This window comes from Callithrix jacchus, chromosome 4 (assembly GCF_049354715.1).
Source record: "Callithrix jacchus isolate 240 chromosome 4, calJac240_pri, whole genome shotgun sequence".
Taxonomy (NCBI): Eukaryota; Metazoa; Chordata; class Mammalia; order Primates; family Cebidae; genus Callithrix; species Callithrix jacchus.
The window spans coordinates 19,273,159-19,299,156 of record NC_133505.1 but is presented as its reverse complement, the minus strand read 5'-3'; the positions used below and the strand labels follow the sequence as shown (position 1 = coordinate 19,299,156).

Sequence of the window (25,998 nt, the reverse complement as noted above, 5' to 3'; positions counted from 1 at the left end):
TTTATGGATGGTACAGGTGGGAGTGACCCTTCCTTGCCTGTAAGTTTTGATCTTGTCATTTATTTATTATTTTCTATTCTCCCATCCTTGTGGCCTCACCATTCCCCTCTAAACCAACTTAATATGTGGCTGCTTTTATCATTCTGTAGCCACCAGATGTGCCTGACTCTACCTCTCACCAGCAGCTTGTGAAGGTCACCGGAGCCATATGCTTTTCTTGCTTCCAGAAAAGGAGAAAAACTGGTGTTTTGGAAATGTGGCTTTTAAATAGCTTAGATGCAAAGCCCAGAATTTAATTTTTTGGGAAAAACATGGACTCAGCTTTCGACGAGTTAGTACGGCCAATTTTTCACTTCTCGTTCAAGATCTTGCAGCTGTAAGGCTGTTTTGAGATGGTGTGTGTGTGTATGTATGTGCAGGTATTTATAGGCTATAGTTGGGATATACATTCTTAGAAAACCTGATATTTAAACCACATGGGGCACATGAATATCCTCTTGAGAACTGGTAATGTGAATCTTTGTAAAAGGACAGTGTTTTTCCTATCAAGAATAAAAAAATCAAAAGTAAATGGTTGCTTTAAAAGGTGAAGCAGAAAAATAAGAATTGTGTCTGGCACATAATAGAAGCTCAGCAAACAATTTAGTGAACCTCTGCGGCCACCCAAGGGGGAAGAGAAGCCTTCCTCGAACTCCTTTCCAAACAGGATAACTGGGAGTTGGTCTCCTTTCGATTCTACCAGGATGGGAACAGCCTCCTGTAATTTCGGTTTGATAAACACAGTATTTATAGTCTTGGTTAAGAGGGGGGAAAAGGAATTTTCCTCTGAGGCACTTGCAGTGGCTAGGCAAGGGGACACGGGCCCATGACTCATTTGCTCTGCCTGAACCCATGTGTGGTTACCCCAGTATCTTGGCCCCACGCAGGGTGGAGAACCAGAAGGGAGAGTGATTGAGTTTCCAGCACCCTGTCTACTGCTTCTTTAGGTACTCACACCTTGAGGCATTTTAACTGCCCAAGGTATCTGTGCTCCTAAGACAACCTCTCAGAGCTGATTTGTCTATAGGGATACCATAAACTACAATACCAGAAATTACACACACACACACACACACACACACACACACACACACACGCTGTTAATTCTTTACTGGGAAATATAACACACATATAGAAAACTGTATAAAATAAATGCATAGCTTTATAAATATAACTGCCACCCAAGTCAAGACAGAGAGTACTGCCAGGACTCTAGAAGCTTTCCAAGTGCCCTTTCCAATGCAACCCCTTTCTTTTCCATAAAGGTGGTACTACCCTTAACCCCATGCACCCGGGACTCTGTGTTGGGCCTTGTGCTTTTGGGCTTCTGGCTGTCCTCCAGTCATGCACTTTCTCAAGGGGAAAAAGGTCTGTGGGGCCAGGAAGCCACGCCCACCTGAGACCCATGTCTCCCTTTCTAGACCCTGTGCCAATGACCAGGACACTGGGACTTCCAGTCTAAATGATTGCAAACCTACTTCCAGGTCTTTGTGGGCTCTTCCTTAAGTCCTTCTTCCTGACTTGAGGCCAGAAAGCAGATATTCATAAAAAGTCATGGGTGAATGACTTTGGTGGCTCAAGAGTGATATATTCGAGCACCAAGGCCCTTGGGTTGTGGGATGGAGCAGGGGTAGGGCATCAAGGTGGATGGCTGGGTCTAGGGGCTGCTACTTCTTGTGGCAAGTGTTCCAGCAGGAAGATGCAACATGCCACCCCACTAGGAAGGCAGCTGGTACCAAACTCATCTTTTCACAGGGGTTTGTGCCCCCAGAGCATACTCTGAGAGTTGTGGCAGCGCTGAGCACAAATTGCTGAATTGCCCAGATGGGACCAGTCAGGACCACTGCAGAGGAGGGAGACCAGCTGGGGAGCCTGTCAGCCTGCAGCTCATTAGTATGCCACATCTGGCAGCATCTTTTCCTCCAGGAGGCAGCAACGGCTATGCTCTCTGGTCACCAGAAAGGGGCATGAGCAGGTCTTTTCAGCAGAAATAGCCACATCCTCCTCACATGCCCACTTCTCTCTCTGCCTACTAAAAACCCCTGAGCTTACCCACTTCACCCTCCTCTTGCCAATATGCTCAACCTCCTTGCCCTTTGTTCTTTTAATGCATTGCCCAGCAAAAGCCCAGCCTTGGATGAATTCAACTGCTTACTGACTCTACATCGATCAACCAGCTGTTGAGCATGGCTAGAAAAACCATACACGCTGCAGACGGTGCCACTGCAAACTCAGGGTCACCAATGCCATCTAGACCCTTGTTACTGTCAGGCAGCCTTCTGTAGTTCCCTGGCCAGCTCACCCTCCTGTTCTCCTATTTTTCTAATTAAAATGAGAGTAGATCATCTTCTGCAATGCTACACTGAATGGGCCCTAGTCTACAAACAGTGGGCTGTTGCAGTTTATACACAGAAGATGTTTCAAACTTCCCCACGTTTTTCAAAGTCTCTGGTTTTATTGCCTGTCCCTCTTCTGAGCCTCAATCTTAAACCTTGCTGTTAACCACAGTAGCCAGTCTCCCCACCACTCCACAAAGAAAGCAGGAGCCCTCGACTTCCCATCTTCACTTCTGCAGATGCCCTTTGCATTTCAACCCATCCCTTTCCTTCTCTCATCCTTGCGACAATAAAGAAAATGTCTCCCTTTGTGCCCAGGTGAATCCCTCCAGCTGTCACTCAATGCCATCCTGTCTCGCCATCGATAGGATTTTTCTCCATAAATGACCTCTCTCCTGACTTGCTACCAGCAGTCATGCCTTGCCCTCAAGACGTTGAAGTCGGGTTTTTCCCTGGCTGACCGAGTCCTTCAGCTCACATGGCCTTCATCTGGTCGGGGGAAAGGAGAGATTTCTGGTGTCTCTTCTGGTGAGGACACTAATCCTGTTGGATCAGGCCCTCACCTTTATGACCCCCCTTAATCATAATTACATCTTTAGGAACCCCATCTCCAAATATAGCTACACTGGGAGTTAGGACTTCACATAAAGATTTTAGGACAACATAAATATTCAGCCCATGACACTGGCATATAGTATATAGTAATTATCTATCATTATTATTATTATTATATATTTTGTGCTCAGCCTGGCCACTTTGCTGCCCGGGCTGTAGTGCAGTGGCACTATCATAGCTCACTGCAACTTCAAACTCCTGGGCTCAAGGCATCCTCCTGTCTTAGCCTCATAAGTAGCCGGGATTACAGGCACATGCCACCATGCCTGGCTAATTTTTTAACTTTTTGTAGAAATGGAGCATCCTACTTTGTTGCCCAGAGTAGTCTCGAACTCCTGGCCTCAAGCAATCCTCCCACCTCAGCCTTGTCATTGCTTTTAAAAGTCCTCCCCAAACTCTGTTTTTCCCTTCAGCTATGGCCCTGGTTCTCTCCCACCTTCATAGCCACGTTGTCCATATTTACCACTTCCAGTTCCTCTCTTTTCACTGGTGACAGTCCTGTATTTGTTTCCTCTCCCTCATTAAAGGGGCCTTCCTGACATCCTTTCTTCTAAACCCTTTTCCCCAAACCCAGTGAACCACCTTGCGTCTCACTTTGCTTGACATCTCTGCAAGATTTGACATCATTGAACACGTTTCCTTGGTGCTAGTCTGTCTGGGTGTTTCTCTTCACCTCCCCTCCTGGCATTGAGGCTCCAGTTCTGTACTCAGCCTCCTCCACTTTCTTTTCTTTTTTAATTAATAAATGTTTAAAAATTATACTTTTAGTTCTGGGATACATGTCCAGAACATGCAGGTTTGTTACATAGGTATGTATGTGCCATGGTGGTTGGCTGCACCCATCAACCCATCATCTACATTTGGTATTTCCCCTAATGCTATCCCTCTCCTATTCCCCCACCCCCTGACAGGCCCCAGAGCGTGATGTTCCCCTCCCTGTGTCCGTGTGTTCTCATTGTTCAGCTCCCACTTATGAGTGAGAACATGCAGTGTTTGGTTTTCTGCTCTTGTGTTAGTTTGCTGAGAATGAGGTTTCCAGCTTCATCCATGCCCCTGCAAAGGACATGAACTCATCCTTTTTACGGCTGCATAGTATTTCATGGTGTATATGTGCCACATTTTCTTTATCCAGTCTGTCATTAGCAATGGCAACAAAAACCAAAATTGCCAAATGGGATCTAATTAAACTAAAGAGCTTCTGTAGAGCAAAAGAAACTATCATCAGAGTGAACAGGCAACCCATACAGAATGGGAGAAAATTTTTGCAAACTACCCATCCGACAAAGGGCTAATATCCAGAATCCACAAAGAACTTAAACAAATTTACAAGAAAAAAAGAATCCCATCAAAAAGTGGGTGAAGGATATGAACAGACACTTCTCAAAAGAAGACATTTATGTGGCCAACAAACATATGAAAAAAAGCTCATCATCACTGGTCATTAGAGAAAGCCTCTTCCACTTTTACCACCTGCAACCACAGCTTCAGTTTCCACCTGCAGCTTCAGGACTCCCAAACCTGTCTCTCCAGCCCAGGCCTTCTCTTCAATTGGCCCTGGACCACTCCCCTCAATGCCCCTCTCCTACCTTGTGCTCCACCTCTCCAAAAGACACACCGCATCTGCTAATCCAAATGGATATTTTCAGCTTTTGTCTCCTCTCAGCGAATGGTGCCACCACTCACATTAGATACTGGGCCTCATCCTAATGCTTTCCATTGTCCATCTTTCCCCATTGGTTTCAAGACGTCCTCTCAACGATGCCTCCTGCAGTGCTCTTGTACCTCCCCGTTCCTCTCTGTCCGTACTGCTGTCATGATCAGGCCACTTCTGTTCTCATCTGGATTACTGCATTGGCTCTGGAGACTTAGCTCCTGCCTCATCTCTCTGTAACCTTTTCTTCAGGCTGTAGCCAGAGCTGATGTCTCTAAAACGTAAACTCTATCACGTGAGTTCCAGATCCCTAAAGTTTCTTTTAGTCAAGTGATGAAATTTCTAAGATTATAGAATTACTATGAAATGTTTCAAGTTTGATAATGGTATTTTATATATATATATACATATATATATACACACACACATATATATTTACACATATATATATAAAATACACACACACACACACACACACACATACACATTAAAGAGTCCTTATCTTTTGAAGATGCATACTGAATATTTGCAGGCCAATAAACCAGTGGGGTGAAGAGAGTGGGGAGATAGTAAGACAAGGTTTTTCAGGTGCTGAGAATTATTGACGTTAGGTAATTGATACTACTCTTTCTAATTTAGAAACATTCTACAATAAAATGTTTTTAAAAGAAAATCCCTAAACTCAAGCAAAACAAGAAGTACTGCAATGTCTTTCTTATTGTTCTTAAGACAGAGTCCTAAATTCTTAGATGACTCTTAAGGCCATGCCTGGTCTGGTCTCTGTCTACCTTTCTTTCAAGTGCAGGACACCCAGTGCTTACTGAAGATTTGTGAAGTGGATGGATGGATAGATGGATTAGTGGGTAGGTAGATGGATGGGCAGATAAATGGATGGATTATTAGATGGATGGTGGATGGATGGGTAGATAAAAGAATACCTGGATGGGGAATGATCAGTGGGTAGATATATGATGAATGGATGGATGGATGGATGGATAAATGAATAGATAAATGGTGGATAGATAGATGGATGAATAGATGAATGGGTGGATGCTTGAATGGATGAATGAATTGAAGAGATGGATGGGTGGATAGCTAGTGGATTGATGGATGAATAAATGGATGGTGGGTGGATGGATGTGTATGTGAATGGTTGGATGAGTGGGTAGGTGGATGGATGAATGGTGAATGAATGAATAGATAAATGGGTGGATGATAGGTGAATCGGTAGATAGATGATAGATGGGTGGATAGATAAACAGATGGATGGATGGGTGGGTGAATGGAAAGAGAATAGAAAGGATCCTATGTTCCTGCCCTCACTCTGCAATTAACTTTCTTTGAGACCTTTAAGCGCTCACTCTCTTTGGGTCTCAGTTTTCTCATTTGCAACAGGAAGAGTAAACAAACTCATCATTTTTTTTGGAGAGAGGTGCCAGTTTAAACTCTTTTATTTTGGAACTTATGGTGATATTTGTTTTTTAAAATTGTTCCATTGTTAAAAACATTTTACATCTTCTGGATTAGGTGACATGTCAGATCCTTCCCAACTGCAATAGACTGTGGTTATAAAGAGGTTTTACAAGTTAAAACATGTGGATTTGGTGAATATACAGTACAGGTTTTCTCAAAAACCCTGATTTAACAAAATTTATTTTTTTCTAGTAAAGGAAACTTGTTATAGGATTTAATAACACAATTTAATTTGTAAGCATTTTAAAGAAACTTATATAAAACATTCATAAATTAGAAAAGCAGTCTTTTCTTGGACCATATGTGCTATTTGGGGTTTAGAAGCATGCTCACTGTCCACACGTTGCAAGCAAGCACTCTACATGAACAGGACCTTTAGGTGAGGGGATCCCTGTGGATTATAACTGTGGCTGCTCCATATTGTTACCCCAACTCAGCCCTTGGTGCATAGTAAGTGATTAGTAAAATTTTGCTTTTAAATGAGGACCTAGGATGAAGAAGACTCTCAGTGGGGCTCTGTTAGAATTTTCTTCCTTTTTTCTTTTTTTTTTTTTTGAGACGGAGTTTCGCTCTTGTTACCCAGGCTAGAGTGCAATGGCGCGATCTCGGCTCACCACAACCTCCACCTCCTGAGTAGCTGGGATTACAGGCACGCGCCACCATGCCCAGCTAATCTTTTGTATTTTTAGTAGAGACAGGGTTTCACCATGTTGACCAGGATGGTCTCGATCTCTTGACCTCGTGATCCACCCGCCTCAGCCTCCCAAAGTGCTGGGATTACAGGCTTGAGCCACCGTGACCAGCCCTAGAATTTTCAATAAGAAAGGAAAGTAACTTCCTTCCAAAGAAAGGAGTAGGTGGGGAGAAATGTGGATGAAGGAAGATGTACTCTTGGCCCAGGCATTGGTAAAAATGGCAGGCCTTCTGCTTGTAGGGTGGTTCTCTCTATAGATTGAAATAAGCAGGATTGAGCAAGGCAGCTATTATGCCCCCTTTAAACAGTCTAGGTTCCTGATTTCCTGGCTAATCTACTTCATTTTGTACACTGAGGCTTGCGGACCATCCAGTTTACGGTTTTTTCTCCTCGTTCCTTGGATGTTTCTCAGTCTGATATCTGACCCCTCTATGTAAGGTCCTTGATGGAAAGCCACATGCTTTCCTGAGATCAGCCAGGTTTTTCAAACCGCTGTAACTCCCATTCAGCCACGTGCAACTGGCAGTGTGTGATGGTATTCACAGCAGGAAGGACTGCCGGCTGCAAGTCAGGAGACCTGAGCTCTGGTCCCAGGTGTGCAGCTTCGGGCAACTCAGCCATTCCTGATTCTCAGTTTCCTCATGTGTAAAATAAAGAGATCAGACAAAAATGCATCCAATGCAATTTTGTATCTTATTTAGGTTATAACCTGGATATATAATTGATATGATACCAGTAAAGATCTTTATCAGTTATGAATATTATCAATTCAGTGACGTGCTCTGGTTCTTTAGGGAATGGAGACTGATCGAGCTCTGTCTTCCGGATGGTTCTGCCTGAGGGTTCTGGACCCAGGACCAACGCAGCCAACAAAGCTACTTCCTGACTGCTGACAGTGTTGGAAGTAGAGGTCTGTTGAAACTACAGAGTCGCTGAGCAACTTTATTTCCCCAGGCTGTGGAGCCCTACCAAGGTTTTGCTTGACAACTGATGAGAAAGTCCTTCTACCACGTTGGGATCCACACAGTTTATTTTGGTAGGTAACTAAGACAGACAGAGATCATTAAGCCCTTCATAAAACAGCCCATCAGCCACCTGCTTGCTGAGCTAAAGGCTGCTATTTGGCCGGAAATATTGTGCTCTTCAGCCCGCTCGGGTCCCATGCAAGATTCTAACCAGGTTGCCTGTAAAAATTGCTTGGTTGTAATGTATTTCTTTCCATTTATATAAAAGCAACCAATAAATACCAGTGATCTCATCAGGCCATGCCAAAGAAGAATTTGTAGGGGATTTAATATCCCAATGCATTGGACATGCTTGAATTTGGCTGAACAGTCAAATTGGGTGGTTTGGCTCAATTTATCCAGTTTAAATGTTGGTGTATAGCTTTGCAAGTGACTTTGGTTCTTATTGAATGATTGCTGAAGGGCATTGACTTATACATGAATTTGAAATCCTCACGTGTGTTTTAAAGATCTACAAAACAAGCCTTTCCTTTGTTGTAAACGGGCAAGACTCAATAAAGGGAGTGAGATGAAAAGAGCTATTAGTTCATCTGTTGGGGCATCCAAATATGCACCCTGAAGGCGTAGCAACACATAATTCATGCTTTAACATGTTCTACAAACAGCAAGATGTTCCAAACTGTTGCCAACAACCTGACCAGGAAAAAGGGCATGGTGATGATCATGAAATAATTGAGGGTAAACGGCAGGGCTATAAGTCCTTTAAACCCTTTTGAGCTTAGGTAATGTCTTGCTGGGCACATGGCTCTGATTCTTTCTCTAGTCTTTGCCAGCAGATTTTTAGGAATCTCCTGGCAGAAGAGCATTGTTTGCGGCACCTTCCACTCCTGCAGAGCTCTTGGACGCTATTTACAAGAACTTTCAATTGCCTCCTTTGCCCATCTGGTGTTAATTTTTATTTCTTCGTTGCTGGGTCTCTGATTCATCTCTACCCAGACCTTTGAGTTTCCTGAAGGCTTTCCTTCCCAGACGAGGTGCCACACCCAGGGAAGTTCACTGTTTGCTTTGAGGAAGGTCAGGATCTAGAGTTCCCCAGCTCAGAGAATAAGGCTATGATTCACTTTATCATTCATGTCAGGATGGAGAGGATCTCCTTCATCTCCCTTTACTCTCACTCCCATGTCTGATCGGCTTATCAGTGATGGGGTTTTGTCATTTTTAGCTTGTAGGATTTTCCAGCTCCCTTCATTCTGCCCGTGTCTCCATCTCAGTTGCCTCTGTCTTAGCTCACAGTCTCTTTCCTGGACTGTTGCAATTGTCGTCACATTGTATCCTAAAGGCAATGTGGGGTAGGCTTGGAAATGCTTTCAATTTCATTTTCTTTCCATAAAAATCACACTGAAAATAGTGGCTAACTAATTGAAGGGGCAGTTGAAATGGAGGTAGAGTGGATTATATAGCTGTGCTCCAAATGAGAATTATAAGGAAGATTTGGATTAAGCTGGAGACAGAGACAGCAAAGAGGAGAGAAAATGGTTATTTAGCAAGGAGAACAGAAAGAGCATAGTAACTGATTTGAATTACAAGGTGAGGGACAGCGGGCCCTTGGTAACAAATATCTCCTGGATAAAAGCTTTGGAGGCTGCATGGATGCTAGTCGCATTCTGAGAAAGAAGAAATTAAGAATTAAGCCTATGGGGAAACGGTGAATTTGAATGCAGCATGTTAAGTTCCGGTTTCACGTGGAGAATATCCAATGGGGAGATAATCTGTAAGCAGTTACATATCCCAAGTCTGAGATTCAGAGACAGCAAATGTTGAAGACAGAGATTTTATAGTCATGAGCTTAGAGCTGAGAGTTAAAGCAACAGCGCTTATAACATCAGCCAGACAGAGCTCGTTAAATGAGATAGACCGGGTGCAGTGGCTCACGCTTGTAATCCCAGCATTTTGGGAGGCCGAGGTTGGCAGATCACCTGAGGTCAGGAGTTCAAAACCAGCCTGGCCAACATGGTAAAACCCCATCTCTACTAAAAATACAAAAATCAGCCGGGTATGGGGATTCAGGCCTGTAATTTCAGCTACTCGGGAGGCTGAGGAAGGAGAACCTTTTGAATACGGGAGGTAGAGGTTGCAGTGAGCATTCCAGCCTGGGCAACAGGGCAAGACTCCATCTCAAAAAAATAAAAAAGAGAGAGAGAGATAGGAAGATGGCAGGATCCTGGGGCTATGACTCCTAGAGGGCCACACAGAGGAAGAGGCTGGAGGAGATTCATTATGGTGTGTTATTATGCAAAGAAGACAGGAAAGAATTGACAATTAGAATATGGAGATTCTTGAGATCAATTTCAACAAAGTGCTGGGGACACGTGCCAACTGCCACTGGGTTGACCTGTGAATGAGAGATGAAAAACTGCAGACAGAGTCTAGACTTCTCTTTCTAGAAACTTAGCTGTAAAGAAAAGGCAACGGACGGGAAACAGGTGATAGCATGCGCGGCCAGTGCACCCGAGAACAGGAGGGCACATGTGATGGTTAATTTCACGTGTCCACTTGACTGGGCCACAGGATGTCCAGACATTTAGGCAAACATTATTCTGGGTGTTCCTATGAGGGTGTTTCGAGATGAGATCAGCATGTAACTCAGTAGACTGTGTAAAGCAGTGGCCTTCCCGATGTGACTGGGCCTTGTTCAATCAGTTGAAGGCCTGAATAGAACAAAAAGGTGAACCTTCCTCTGAGTAAGAGAGAAATCCTCCTGCCTGGTTGTCTTTGAACTAGAACATTGGCTTTTTCTCACTTTGGACTTAAATGGAGACATCAGATCTTCCTGGGTCTCAAGTCTGCTGGCCTTTATGCTAGAGCTATATCATCAGCTCTCCCAGGTCCCAGGCCCTCAGACTCAGACAGGAACCACACCATCTGCTCTCTTGGGTCCCCGGTTCGCCGACTCATTCTGCAGATTTTGGGACCTGCCTCCCTCCCTGATGACATGAGCCAGTTCTTATAAGAAATCGCTTTCTAAATATATATGTATCCTATTGGTTCTGTTTCTCCAGAGAACCCTGAGTAATGCAGCACAAAATGGAAAAGAAAACAGAAAAAATAGAAAAGAAGGAAGGAAGGGAGGATGAAAGGAAGGTGTGTGGAGGAGGATGAGAACCAGAGCCTGCAAGCTTTGCAACTGTGGGGAGACTGGCGGGTCACTGCTTCATTGTCTGTGATCTCTGACGGCATTGATGACTCATTAATGTTACATAATTACAATTCACCTTCAGACTTTGCTGTCTTACAATTTCGTCTCATAGAAACAAGGCTCCCTAGCTTGGCTTGTTTTCTTGTTACTCAGGGGCTGTTGCTAGCATAAGGTCATACTTAGAAAACCGAACCCTCAATAAGATTACTCAGAGACTTGGCAGCTTTTTCTCTGCCCATTTTGTCTTTAAGTTAAAAAAAAGAAAAAACAGTTCACTCTTCTAAAATGATATTACAACGTCAGTTTCAGACATGTCCTGTAGGCCAGCCCTGAAATGTATGATCTTTCTGGATATTCGTGAGAGAGAAGCTTTGTTTTTAAAAATGAAAAAAAAAGTTGTTTTTCTCTAAAAAAGCATCTCTGATAACCCAGTTTTTAGGAAACTATCTGTCGAGAAGAAACAATAGGAGAGGTGAAAATCGTCCAATTTATCCCTAATTTCATTTCTGTCACGGTGATGGGATAACCTCAGAAACTACCAGGGCCATTTAACCGAGAGATTTATTAGGCTCTTAGAGTTCATGACGTTTCTGCTTTGTTTTTACAAACTTTTTGTTATAATATTAAAGTGACGAAGATAAACTATTTTATTTGTGGCTGCGCAGATGCCATTTGGAGTATCTGCCCAGCTTAAAAGATTCCCCTGGCTGTTCTGCCCACTCAGAACAGCAGGACCCACATTTTAACTTGGACACCATGACCAAGCTCTGCTGTTCACAGCTGCCTGGCCCAGGCATGGGTGCCTGGCCCCAAGTTCAGGGCCAATGCCCTTCTCTGGGAATGGGGAACGAAAGCAGAAAAGAATCTTGTGCACTCACACACACACACACTCACACATACCCACACACTCACATATACCTGCACACTAAGGTGCACACACGCTCTCACACTCACACACCTGTGCACACTCACACAGCACTTACACACTAACATACACATACACACTTGTGAACACTCACACACACCTTCACAACTCTCTCACACACACACAAACATGCAACACACACGTGCACACAAAGTCACTTAATCTCTCTCCACCTGTGAATTTGGTCACTGAGCTTCCACCTTTACCTGTTGTGAGAATTGAATAGAAGAGAGAACAAAATATTTCAAGAAAGAAGACTCAAATAGAAGCAGCAATGGGTGACAGGCCCAATATCCCTGGCTGTCATGTGGTCTCCCAGCTCCTGGATGCTGTCCCTTCTGGGAGCATGGCTGCACGCCTGCCTTTGGTACCATGAGATGTGTCCTTGTCCTAAAAGTGACCAACCCCTGCCTCTCTTTCTCCCCAGCCCACCACCAAGCTGAGTTGAACTGTATTTGTTACTCACAGTAAAAAAAATTCTAATTGATTAGGTTACTATTTTAAAAATAAAAATATATCTTTTTTGGGTTGTCTCATAAAGAATCAGGTTTTGACGGTTTGAGAATTTTGACGGTTGCAGCTGTGGGAAATGAGAGGGGGAAACTAGTCTTCTAAATCAATAATGTTTTATACTCTCCCACCTTTTTCTTATCCCAGGAAAGCCTCAGGAACTTGTTGAAATAGGGACTGCCATGCCCTGTTGCACTGTTGGTGAAAGAGAGGTCCATGCAGTGCCTATGATGAGCACCTTTTCACATCTATCCAGATTGTATGTGCGTACACCCACTCATCCCCAAATGCCACCCTCAGGAGTCTATGCTGCACAGACTTGCACATGTGCAAAAAGACAGTGCAGGGCTGCTTGGTACAACACTGTCGGTGATAGCAACATATTGGAAGCAACCTGAGTTTTTGCTAATAGGGAATTGGCTACATAATTATGTTAATCTATGCCACTGGAGTACCACGATGCCATAAAAAAGAATGAACAAGGTCTTTATGTTTGGAAAGGTCTGTAAGATACAATGGTAAATGAAAAGTGTAAGGTGCTGGGTGAGGTGGCTCACACCTGTAATCCTAGCACTGTGGGAGGCCGAGGCAGGTAGATACAAGATCAGGAGTTCAAGACCAGCCTGACCAAGATGGTAAAACCCTGTCTCTACTAAAAATACAAAAATTAGCTGGGGGTAGTGGCGTGTGTCGGTAGTCCCAGCTGCTTGGGAGGCTGAGGCAGAGAATCGCTTGAACCTGGGAGGCGGAGGTTGCAGTGAGCCGAGATTCCGCCATTGCACTCCAGCTTTTGACAACAGAGTGAGACTCCATCTCAAAAAAAAAAAAAAAGAAAAAGAAAAAGAAAAAAGAAAAGTGTAACATGCAGAACACTATGTTTTACAGGCTAACATTTGGGGGCTGACAACCGCTATTCAAATGTGCTTACATATATATATTGAAAACAGTTTGAAAAGAAAAACAATAAATCAGTACCAGTGGTTTACTTGTGTGTATGAATGGGTGCATGGCAGGGGTGGGGTGGGGGCAGGTGGCTTAGGTACAAGACAGGAATAGCAAAGAGACCTTTTAACTATATACCTCTTAAGAGATTAAAAAACCTGTTGAAACATGTGTTGTTATCTATGAGAGAGAATGGAGGGAGGGAGATAGGGAAGGAAGGAAAAAGAGAGAGAAATGGAGGGGCAAGGAAAGCAAGAAGGAAGAAGGGAGGGAGGGAAGAAGGGAGGAGGAGGGAAAGAAAGAAGGAGGGAAAAGGGAGGGAAAGAAAGAAGGAGGGAAAAGGGAGGGAAAGAAAGAAGTGAGGGAAGGAGGGAGGGAGGGAAGAAAGGAGGAGGGAGGGAATGAAGGAAGGAGGGAGGGAAAGAAGGAGGGAAAATGGGAGGGAAACAAGGAAGAAGGAAGGGAAAGAGGGAGGGAGGGAAGGAAGGAGGGAAAAAAGGAGGGAAAGAAGGAATAAGGAATGGAAGAAGGGAGGGAGGGAGGGAAGGAAAGAGGAAAAGAGGGAGGGAACTGGCTGTTTCCTCAAGCTACAGCTTAACAAATAAAAGCCAAGCCCAGCAGCAGCAATAGTTTGAGCAGTGAAGGATGACAAAGTCATGACTCCTAGAGGCCGAATTCCCTGCGCGTAGTGTGAGTGAAAGCCTGGGTGTGTTCCATCAAAGAAGGCTATTTTAAAGTGCCGTGAGCCCAGTGAGGTCTGTAGGACAGACATACCATTGCTTGCAAACAAGTAGTCGAGCAATGGGCTGTGTTTTGTGTTTGTCAGAGGTTTTCTTTGTCTCTCGAGGGAGCTGGGAGAAACTCAAGTCTGAAACTCAAGGCCTTCTCAGTCATTCCCTTTCCTTCAACTAGATCTGAACCTCAGGAGATCTGGAGCCTTTGCTGAATTCTGCTGGGAACTGAGGCTTCTGCATATTATTATTGTTTTGCTAATACTTTTTGCTGGAAAGTACATCAAACCAGCATGTGCTGTACCTCTTGCTTTGCCAGACTATTAAAAAGCAAAAGTGACCAGATATCCAACTTAAGGCTGATCCAGGCTTTTCATGATCTAGCCAGGGGAGACAAAGATTCCAGAAAAAGTCTCCAGGGAAGGCCAAGGATTTTAGAAAGTATCTGTGGACAAACAAATGCAATGTTCGTGGGCTAACTGCCATAACCGAACGAAGCCAATGAAAGTGCTTTGCGAATTAATGCCCATCAGTGACAGACTGAAGAAAACGTGGCACCTATACACCGTAAAATACTATGTAACCATAAAGAAGAATGAGTTCATGTCCTTTACAGGGACATGGATGAAGCTGGAAACCATCATCCTCATCCAACTAACGCAGGAATGGAAAACCAAACACTGTATGTTCTCGCTCATAAGTGGGAGTTGAACAATGAGAACACATGGACACAGGGAGGGGAACATTACACAACGGGGCCTGCTGGGGGGTGGGGGACAAGGGGAGTGAGAGCATTAGGACAAATACCTAATGCATGCAAGGCTTAAAACCTAGATGATGGGTTGATGGGTGCAGCAAACCACCATGGCACGTGTATACCTGTGTAACAAACTGCACGTTCTGCACATGTATCCTAGAACTTAAAGTCAAAAAAAAAAGAAAAAAAGAAGTGCCTTGTGACTTACGTACGCTGATGGGAGCATGGGTCCTGGCACCTGAGGACTGAGCTGGGGGAACCCAAACCCAGGCTGCCCAAACACACAGTAGCAGGAGAGGTCAAGGGGCATCTCATGGCTGTGGATTTTTAGACACGGTATTGCCATTGTCAGACCTGTGACTAAGCCTGCAAGGACAAGAGGAGAAGGACGGAACTCCCCCTTCTCAACCCTGTGTCATCCTGAGTGCTTTCAATCTCTCTCAACCTTTCTCCTCTCTTTTCTCTTCTGTCTGGCTCATCAGACATCATAGAATAACGGAGTTCAGTGTTTCTCAAGGGACAGTCACCTGCACCACTGTCACCAGAATTGTTTGTTTCAAATCCCAATTCTTGGGGCCTGCTCTAAATCTGCCTACCAAAGCTCTAGGGGGCGAGGCCTGGGAACCCGCATTGTTTGCAGACACCTCCAGGTGATTCTTACGTGCTTGAAATCAGGTATGCATTGATAGAAATGAAAAGGTCTTAGATCAGCAGCCAAAAAACCCAAGTTCAAATCTACTACCTGTGTGGTCTTGAGAAAGTTACTTATTCATTCCCAGCATGGGAGTTTATACTATTTTATAGGATTTTTTGGGGAGTTATAGGAGATATGCTGTTATGTTATAGGAGTTATTTTTTTTTTCTCTTTGAGGATTAAATGAGACAAAACATATGACAAGGCTGGGGAACACTGAGCTTTTGCTACATAGTAGTACACAGTACCCTGGAGAGTTAGAAAAGGGATGGTGAGCTCACAGAAATCTTTGTAGGCCTCAGGATATATATATTATTGCAGTGACTTTCAAGGCTGACCTAACTCTCTTTGGATGGACAAAGAGTGAGATTTGCCCACTGAGTGACTTCACTACACCTGAAGGCCTTACTAACTTGCCCAGGAGTGGGGGAAATAGTGCTAGGAGGAAAACAAAGCAATAAAGAGACACTTCGGTGTTTTAGTCATGAAGTCCTTGCCCATGCCTATGTCCTGAATGGTACTGCCTAGGTTTTCTTCTAGGATTTTTATGGTGTTAGGTCTTATGTTTAAATCTTTAATCCATCTGGAGTTAATTTTTGTATAATGTATAAGGAAGGAATCCAGTTTCAGCTTTCTCTTTATGGCTAGCCAGTCTTCCCAAAACCATTTATTAGATAGGGAATCCTTCCCCATTTCTTGTTTTTGTCAAGTTTGTCAAAGATTAGATGGTTGTAGATGTGTGGTGCTATTTCTGAGGCCTCTCTTCTGTTCCATTGGTTTATATCTCTGTTTTGGTACGAGTACCATGCTGTTTTGATTACTGTGGCTTTGTAGTATAGTTTGAAATCAGGTACCATGATGCCTCTGCACATGTATACCTATGTAACAAACCTGCACATTCTGCACATGTACCAGAACTTAAAGTATAAAAAAAAATAAAATAAATACAAATAAAAATTTAAAAAAGAGAGAGACACTTTCAGAAAAGCAAGCACTGCAAAAACAAAGAAGCAGTCCAGCTGTAAGAGCATGTGGTGGGAGTGGCATCTTCACCATGGTGTTCCTCTGCAGGGCCCATGTGTTCAAAGCCACAGTTTCTCAACTAGAGTGATGATTTCCAAAAGGGGGCATCTGGCAATGTCTGGAGACATTTTTGATTGTCACACAGTGGGAAAAGGGGGTTGCTACTAGCATGTAGTGAGCAGAGACCAGAGATGCTGCTAAACCTCCTATGGTACATTGGACAGTCTTCCGCAATGGAAAATTGCCTGGCCCCGAATGTTCCTGGTATTAAGGCTGAGAAACCCTGCTCTAAGCTAATGCAGAAGACTCAGTCATGGGTGATAGAAGGAGGCCCCTAGGTGGGGCCTCTGAGGGTCAGCCTCCTGCTGCGGTGTTGCAGAGTCTCCCAGCTGCACAATGTCCGGGCGTCCTGCTCATTGGCGGGTCACCATTAACCACCTTGCACATCACATGTTCAGCATAGCTGGTTTCCTGCCCATTCTCACAATGATAAATCAGGAAAAGCATTCTTAGAACACTAGAAAGCAGAGGTGTTGCTCTCTATAGGGCAGCGGAGAGGTTGCCTCGCTCCTAGAAGGTGTCTTGTTTCTACCAAGAGCGTAGAGGGATGAGAGGAGCTGGAAGGCCATGCTGAGGAGGCACATCTAGACACAGAAAACACCTCACAGCCTCCGACAGGTTGCCAGGGAGAGCACTCAGTGCTTGGGCTCAGAGCCACGTGGCCACTGGTTTCCAGTGACCCTTTGCTGGTATCTCGCTTCTGTGATTCCCTTGCCTTCATTTTGTGGATCTCTTCCAACACTGCCAGCGGGGTGTCTTAGTTAACCAGCACTCGGGCTTTTCTCCCTCCACTTTGATGTTCCTCTCTCTGCTCATCTCCTCTTTCCTGGCATGGCATGTGCTCTCGGGCTGAACCTCCGGTAGCAAATCTCTGGCTACCCTGGACTCCTGCTTGTACACACTGCCCTGTGTGCAGGTCTGGGCACCTGGTGTTCTCAGTGCACCGCCGGTCCCTTGGGATCTCTTTACCATTTTCATGCATGCAGGCCAGCTTTGTGGCACGTCACCTGGGTGCTTGCACAGGACTTGGTGCTCAGAAGGACTTCTTGATGGGTTTCATGTTCTGTGGCCACCATGTCAAAATTGTAATAGTTTCCCCTTTGAACTTGTACTTTGCAACTGGATTCTGATGAGACGGCATGGAATGAGCATGAACACAGGAGATGCGTGTGCCTGTCCTTTCCTGTCACCCCATTCACATGGAGCATTGGCCGTGAGCACAGAATTCTGGTGTATTCACGATGCGTGCAAGTTCATGGAGCTTCTAAGTGACTACAAAGGAAGGGTGTTTTGTCTATGACTGAGTTAGCTGGAGAGGGGGAGGGACAGTGACAGCCGTGAGAGGCCGCACTTTCCATTTGGGAACAAAAGCTTGTTTCAAACACAAAGGCTGCAATGGTAGGCTAAGAAACACATATGACCAAGGAAGCTTGGCTTGTCCTTTCTTACTCATGTCACTTCTGTGCATTTGCAAACAACTTACACTGAAAATGAAGACACAGAAGGAAAGGGAAAGATAAAGCAACCCATAAGCCTTTTTTTTTTTTCAATTCTTCCTTGCTTGTCAGTAAGCCAAAGGTAGAGAGCACTGATAGAATGTACATGTAATCAGGCCATGCATGGTGGCTCAGGCCTGCAATCCCAGCACTTTGGGAGGCCAAGGCAGGTGGATCACTTGAGGTCAGGAATTTGAGACCAGCCTGGTCAATGTGGCAAAACCCCGACTCTACCCAAAATACAAAAATTAGCAAGAAATGGTGGTGGGCACCTGTAATCCCAGCTACTCCGAAGGCTGAGGAATGAGATCACTTGAACCCAGGAGGCAGAGGTTGCAGTGAGCTGAGATAGCGCCACTGCTCTCCAGCCTGGGGGATAGAGCGAGATTCTGTCTCAAAAAAAAAAAAAAAAAAAGAATGTGCATTATTGAGAAGTGACATAAAAGTGGTGCAGCGTTTTCCACTGTTCTGTTAAGAACGAAATATGCAAATTGCATCATTTTAAACAATTTAGCATACAAATCAAATGCTCATATTTTCTTTTAAAGCTGGTTTTGCACAATATAAAGATGAAAGGTAAGATTCATGCTAATGATTTAACATTTTAATTTTCCTTTACTTAGAGTGGCATTAAATTGCAAATAATAATGATTTTAAAAGCCTTGTGACAAGTCAAAAGAGACACTGCAGAGGAAAGAAAGCACCTTTTATTTTAGTACCTCTCACAGCAGAGGTTGTTTTGTTCCTGCTTTTTAAAAAGGGCACCTACATTTTCAGTTTGCATTGGCAAACCTTTCAATGAAACCATAAAGCAAATTTCCTTATATTAAAAAGGAGTCATTTTTTTATCTCCCAAGTCTACGTAGAACCAATGTTCATTTTAACAAGTTTCTCGGCTGGCTGGGTGCGTGGCTCACGCCTATAATCCCAGCACTTTGGGAGGCCGAGAAGGGGAGATCGCCTGAGTCCAGGAGATCAAGATCAGCCTGGTCAACATGGTGAAACCCTGCCTCTATTAAAAATAGAAAAATTAACTGGGTGTTGTGGCCCGCGCCTGCAATGCCAGCTACTTTGGCAGCTGAGGCAGGAGAATCGCTTGAACCCTGGAGGCGGAGGTTGCAGTGAACCATGATTGCACCACTGCACTCTAGCCTGAGGGACAAAGCAAAAACTTTATCTCAAAAAAAAAAAAGAAAGAAGAAGAAAAAAAAAAGAACAAGTTTCTCCCAAGTCCACTGGACTTTGTTATCAGAAAGTCTTGGGAGCTGGGTATTTAGCTCTGCTGTGAGTTAAAAGCAACACAGGAACAAAGCGCAGCTGCAGACCCCGGGTCCTCCTGCTCGTGATTATAGCTTGCTGTGGGACTCCGCCAAAATTGCCTTGTGTGTTTATGGCATGTAAGAAATTCTTGAGAATGGTACTGATCTACCAATTAAACACACTGGTATGTTTGGCCCCATGTGGCAGACGAGGAAAAGGGTTTATATTTTCTTATGGGAAATACTTTCTTTTTATGCTTAACTTTTATTGTTCACATAGGTTTTCAAAGCATGGCCAAAGTCTATGAACTCCATACTGGAGTCTCCTGGACATTTTGGACTTTCAGAGCTGCACGGGTGGTGTTTTACATTGTATTTTTTTCAACCCGGTGTGGATTCACATTTTTTACATCATAAAAATTCACCAGCTTCCCTCTGCCCCTCCCAGCCTTTGTCACTGAGAACGTAGGAGCCCGTAGGCTGCCTGAGGCTTAGCCAACGCCCTGAGCTTGCCTGGGGCCCAGCTGCCCCTGCCCCTGTACCATCTTCCTTCCTCCTCCACTCAAGAGCGAAAGGTCCCACGGTTCAGGCCGTCTGGATTTCGTTCGAGCTGTCATTTACAGTTGCCCAAACTTTGAGAATGACTAACTTGTGAAAACAGGAGATGCAATCAGATAGGAAGAACACTTTTGAGAACTATGAAGGAGAGAGAAAGTGGTAGCGTTCTGTGGTGAGAACAGGGATGAATTGGCAGTTGGAGACTTGGGTTTTAGGTAGAGTGACCATATTATGTATTAATTGAACTGGATTTCTTTTGAAAGCAACAGGGATTCCTATTGGTGTTGACGCTGGGACAACACGAACTCATGGGAACTGTCCTGGTGTGGCAGGGCCACCATAGTTCTAGGACACTCGTCATCCAGCTGCCAGCAAGTCACATAGCATCTCTGGACCTCAAATTCTGAAGAAAGGGCCACAATTTCCTTAGTTCTTTTACCATTAAGGACCTCTTACTAATCTCTCTCCACAATCATGATTTCAAAATTATCATGTCAATTAGGTACTGAATGATATATAATGAGTGCAAGTTCTGTCAATCAGAACTTTTTTTTCTTTTTTTTTTGAGACGGAGTCTCACTTTGTCACCCAGGCTGGGGTGTAATGGCACGATCTTGGCTTACTACAATCTCCGCTTATCAGGTTCAAGCAATTCTCCTGTCTTAGTCTCCTAAGGAGCCGGAACTACAGGTACGTACCACCCACGCCCTGCTAACTTTTGTATTTTTAGTAGAGACAGGGTTTTGGAATATTGGCCAGGCTGGTCTCAAACTTCTGACCTCATAATCTGCCTGCCTCGGCCTCCCAAAGTGCTGGAATTACAGGCATGAGCCACCACACTCAGCCAATCAGAAAATTTTGTCATCGTTGAAATAACCAGTTACTACACCGTGTTCATACAGTTTTAGGCAAAAGAAAAAAAAAAATCCCTTGACATTTGAATAGGCCTCTGAGTCCTATTTAAAGTACTTTGAACAGTTCCGACACCATTTTTGAAAATGATAATAGCTTTTGAGTCCCTTCCAGTATCTTCCCAGTCAATAGACATCGAAGTTTGGAGGTTAAAAGCCACATGACTGGATGATCTATTGGTTTGTATCCAGTTCTAGTCTTCTCCGCTCACCTGATAAGTTTAGTACTTCATGCTATAAAATACAGACAGAGAAAGATGACGACAAACGAAAGAGGGCCTGCTCGGAGTCAGAAGCTGCAGTCCATTAACGTGGGTCCTGCAAGAGGGCCTGGAAGATGTTAGATGGGAAGGCAATCCCTCATGCTAGGGTGCCTGGACAAAGTTTCCGCAGAGGGAAAAAGAGGACGCTTTGCTCTGGGGCAAATTTCCTCCTGACTTAAGTCATCTTAATCCACAACTGGGAGAATTCTTAGGGTGTATTCACAACATGAGGAGATGAACAGGGAGCGGGAATGGAACAGCTGTGCAATGGCCATTCTTTTTGCTTTCTTCTGCTCATAGAGCTCACTCGAGGGGGGGAATGGGCAGTCAGACGCCCTCCACAGATCAATAACAGCAGGTAAATCTGAGGTCTGCAGAATCAAAGAGTGAAATAAAAAGAACAGGCCTGCTGCCTGCTCCCCTAGGTAGTACTAGCATTCTAGTTTCTACGGTAATGAGCCTGCCATGTGCTCAGTGGGGGCAGCGCCCCCCACCTCATGGTGCCCGGGAATGCATACATTGGTGAGTGGATGGCCGTGACAATGACCAGAGGAGGATGCCACTTGCATTTCGTGTCCTGTCGTGAGCTGGAGACACTCCCATAAGGAGTGAAATATCCACCCAAAATATCAAAACCAGCTCCACTGAGAAATGCTGGATACAAGAATGGGCTTTAAATTCATACATATCAGGAATCATTTGGATCCTGTAATAGGGTTAAAATCATCATGGACAACTTCCTATGGTGCCAGACCCTTGGGCTGAACTTCCAGATGGAGCAGATTGACTCCTGGATAACCGCTTGACTCTGGATAACTGCTCCTGGATAAAGGAGCAGCAGTCATCCCAGAAGGCACAGGGCAACCCACCCCAAGCCTAACGTAGACTAAGTGTTGGGTGTAGGGATGGTTTCTCTTTTCTCTCAAAGTTGACAGCATTGTTGAATCATTGTCTTCATTTACTTATGAGATGATTGGCATTGACCTTCAAAGCGGAACAACTTGAGCTAAAGCCCAAAACCGGTGCGCAGCAGCCGGGTGACCTTCATCTCTACTTTGCCTTCCATGCTAAGTGTTGACTTCTGCTGAGTTTGATTTCATTCATTTCAGCTAGACGTGTGTGGTGAATAAACTTTTCACCAGCCTTCCCCTGGAATGGTTGAGTCAGCTCTGGTGCGAGTTACTGGCCCCAGAGGAGAGCAGGCCAAGACGCCCTCTCCATGAGATACCTCCTAAAAGGAAAGAGGTCATTGATGACCCACAAAGGAGGCCAGGACCATAAATATTTCAGAAGTCAGTTTTGTTAAAATCTCAAATAATGAAAAACATTTGCTTGTTTAAGCCTTTTAAGTCCTCCCAGCTTTGGACTCGAGCCCCAGTGCCTGGCTGCAGAATTCCATGGTGAGGCACAAGCATGACATCATGTTCAGGAGGAATGCTCAACACATAAAGCCTCGCCTGGGTCAGAGACAAGTGCTGAGCTCTCCAGAGGGCCCTAAGGCAAATACACAAATGTGGCCCAGCACATGTCGAAGACCCGTGCAAGGGCAAACACCTTTATGACTTTGGTCCTGGGAAGAGAGACCCGGCCTGGGATCAGAATTTACAGCTGACAAGCTGCTGATGAGGCAGTAATGCCATTCAGTGTGGGAATGGCCACTTGGGGAACTGGGAGTTTAGCACACGAAGATGCAAGTCTCAGAGTGAAGCCCGGGGGCAACTCCTTCACCTTGGCTGGAAAAAGTTAACTCACCCCACAGCCTGTCCCCCCGGGACCTTTCTCTACCTTCCTTTGGATTTACAGGCTTCCCTGCAGTTCTTTAGGGCTTTGACACACGTGACAATTTAACATCAAGGGAATCCCCAAGTCAGGGGAAAAATATGTTTCTTGGCTATAAACGTCACTCTGAAATTCTTCTCAACTGTAGAGTTTTAAGAGCACTTACAATGTGCCAGACCTGCCCCGTGCAATGTCCTTTCCCTCTTAGAGCTTACAGCTCACAAGCATGCTTACAGATGTCCTCCCTGACCCCCAGAGCTCCAGCCAGCTTCAGCATCGAGGTCCCCAGGGGACATTTGGCAATGTCTGGAGACATTTTATGATTGCCGCAACTGGGTGGCGGGGGCAGCTGTTACTGGCATGTAGGGAACGGAGGCCAGGGACGCTTCTAAACATCCTATAATGCACAGGACACCCCACCCCCAAAAAAGAAGAATCTAGTCCAAGATGGGAATAGTGCTAAGTCTGAGAAACCCTGCACTGGAGTACGCCTTGTCTCCGCATAAGCCAAGAAGGAAATTATTTAGATTTGCACCATCCAGTGGAACTTCCTGTGATATAAGAAATGGTCAGTATCCGTGCTGTCCAACGTGGGAGCTACCAGCCACGTGGTTATTGAGTGCGTCAGATGTGGCCAGTGTGACTGAGGAAGTGAGTTTTCATGTTACATAATTTTAATTAATTAAATTATAACCATCCTGTGCAACTGGTAGCTACTCTGTTAGACTGTGCAAGTCCACACAATGGGAGCTTAGAAGCACTGAGATCACCTGCCCCTAGTCGGGTGTCCCTTCCACTGGTTTATGACTGAAAGCCCACAGTTGGACCCTCCTTCTTTAGCTGAGACTTTAACCCATGTTGGTATGACATTATCCCTGGGAGGGAGAGGACCTTTAACCTGTAAAGAGTTGCTGCTAATTTAATATGACTAATGGATCTGAAAGATATTTTGGCGGGAACAGAGAGCACTAGGGGCCTAGAGTGAAAAATAGGACCCCGTGAGAATGACCAGGGGGTAAGCTTGGGGAGGGGGTCACTAGGATACACAGAGGGAGGTGGAGACACAGGCTAGAGGTAGCAAAGGCAACCAATGCTTTCTTTACTCATATATGCTCTTCTGAGAATGGAAGCCAGTTACTCAGCATTCTTATCAGACTCGTGTCTGTGAAACCCAGTGCCAAAGAGTGCCATGAAAGACAAGGTCCGTGACAAAGGGCAGCCTGTTTCCTGCTCCCTCTCCACCTCCCTGTGGCTCTTAGTCCGAGCCCCCAAGCACTGAAATATTTTGGTGCCTCCTCCCATATCTAAACCCAAATTAAAGCAATACTAAACCACAAAACATAAGATGATTTTCCTTTTTATCGATTATAAAATTCTGGATAAGTCCATCACAGCCTCATTGCTGATTTCTGCTGGTACCCCAAGCAAGTAAGGACCTTGTTGTTAACCTAGCACTGCTTTAGGGTCTGAATATTAGGGCTCTTTTCCTTGTGATCCATTGTTGATCTAGTGTATTGTGCAAATTTTCACAGATGGAATATTGTGTAGGTATTCTACTATAAAGATCCTAGAGAAGAAAGTCACCAACCTCACGTGGTAAGCTCGATCTGCCCGTATTTCTGGAGAGGAGGAAAAAATAGCTGAAACAAATCGAATCAAACCCAAAGCCCTCTCCTCCTAAATGTTCTGCAGGGCTCAAATGGGAGCTCCTGGTAGTATCGGTTCTGGTGATTTTCATGATGGAGAACAATGGAGACTGATCTCAAAGAGTGAGTTCACCAGAATCATGGCAGCGAAGGAGAACTGCATGGTAGGAATTGCTAAAAGGATACAAATTGTTCTGGCCAGAGAGAGGCAAGTTGAAAGAGACTTAGGGCTGAGGGAATAGATACTTGTGAGCTTTAACTCCACAAATCGTGAGTATTTTCTGAAACAACAGGGTGAGTGAGGAGAGGTGGGGGTGTAGAGTGGAAGGTAAATAGATTTAAGAGTAAAACAGTAAAAGGAGGTATTAGATAAAACGGTGTGGTGGTGGGCATGGGGAGGAAATGTGATTTCAGAGTCTTTTGCCCCAGTGCTAAAGGATGCAAAGATAAAGGAGTTCAAAAATGTTGAAATGTAAAATGACAGTTCCATAACGAATTATTGACTGGAGGAAATGAAAGATGCTTAAAGCTAATCTTGTGAGATTAGCATAAGAAGGTGCTCCAGCTCCTTCCCAAAATGACCCCTTGCTTTCTCCAAAATGCAACACTACACCTACCTGATCACGAGTCTTTGGGTTTATTTCATATGTCCACTCTTGCTGTGGAATAAGGTCGATTAAACCTCGAATCAGTTTGCAATTTACTGACATTTGACCTAAGCAGCTTTTACGGGTTGGTGCTGAAATAGGCTAAGAAACACAATCCCTCCCTGGGTAGAAGTGGGAGCCTTCCAGTGGTTGTAGCAAGCCCAGACATATGGGGGGCTGGAGGGGAGCTGCAGTTCAAATGCAGTAATAGCTATTTTGAAACTGATCCACTCTAAGTCTTTGAGTGCAATGGCTGATTATTGGGTCAACAAACATGAAAAGCGTTGTCACTGGCCCAAGTTTGAAGCAGAAGCAACATGTCTTTCATGAGCATTTAGGATGAAAGATATAAGATTAGGAAAAAAATGTTGGTAACAGTGAACATCACATTTGAGGGTCTTTGTAATGTGTGTTTTGCCCTAAGAGAAAAAGTAAGGCAAGATGTGTGAAACGTCCTTGATCTTTCTGCAACCTAGAGCTGTAAGCCCTGTATTACCTTCATGTTTCCATTACAAGAACTGCCAGGTTGGTTTTCCAATGAGACTTTCAACTCTCAGCTTAATAAGACTGTGACTGTGTGGTGCAGTGAACAGTAGTTCAAGGACTACTTCACTGAGTGTGAATCTGACTGCATTATGCCTATTCTTAAAATACTTAAAATTCACCAATGGTTTTCCATTACCTCCGGGATGGGGAGTCTCCTAGCTGGGATGTACAACTCTCACCTCTCGCCTCGCGTTGAGCTACGTCCATGTTTTCAAATGCTCCACGTTCTTTTGTAACACCGCAGCCTTGCACATGCCACACCCTCATTTTAGAATCAGACGT

The 25,998-nt window shown here is 44.6% G+C and overlaps 1 protein-coding gene across 1 annotated transcript in view; it reads right to left on the bottom strand.

Annotated features, from left to right (window-relative positions):
• The window catches only part of NEDD9 (neural precursor cell expressed, developmentally down-regulated 9), a 192,853-nt gene that overhangs the window by 118,638 nt on the left and 48,217 nt on the right, over positions 1-25,998 (bottom strand). The gene's annotated exons all lie outside the window — the stretch shown is intronic.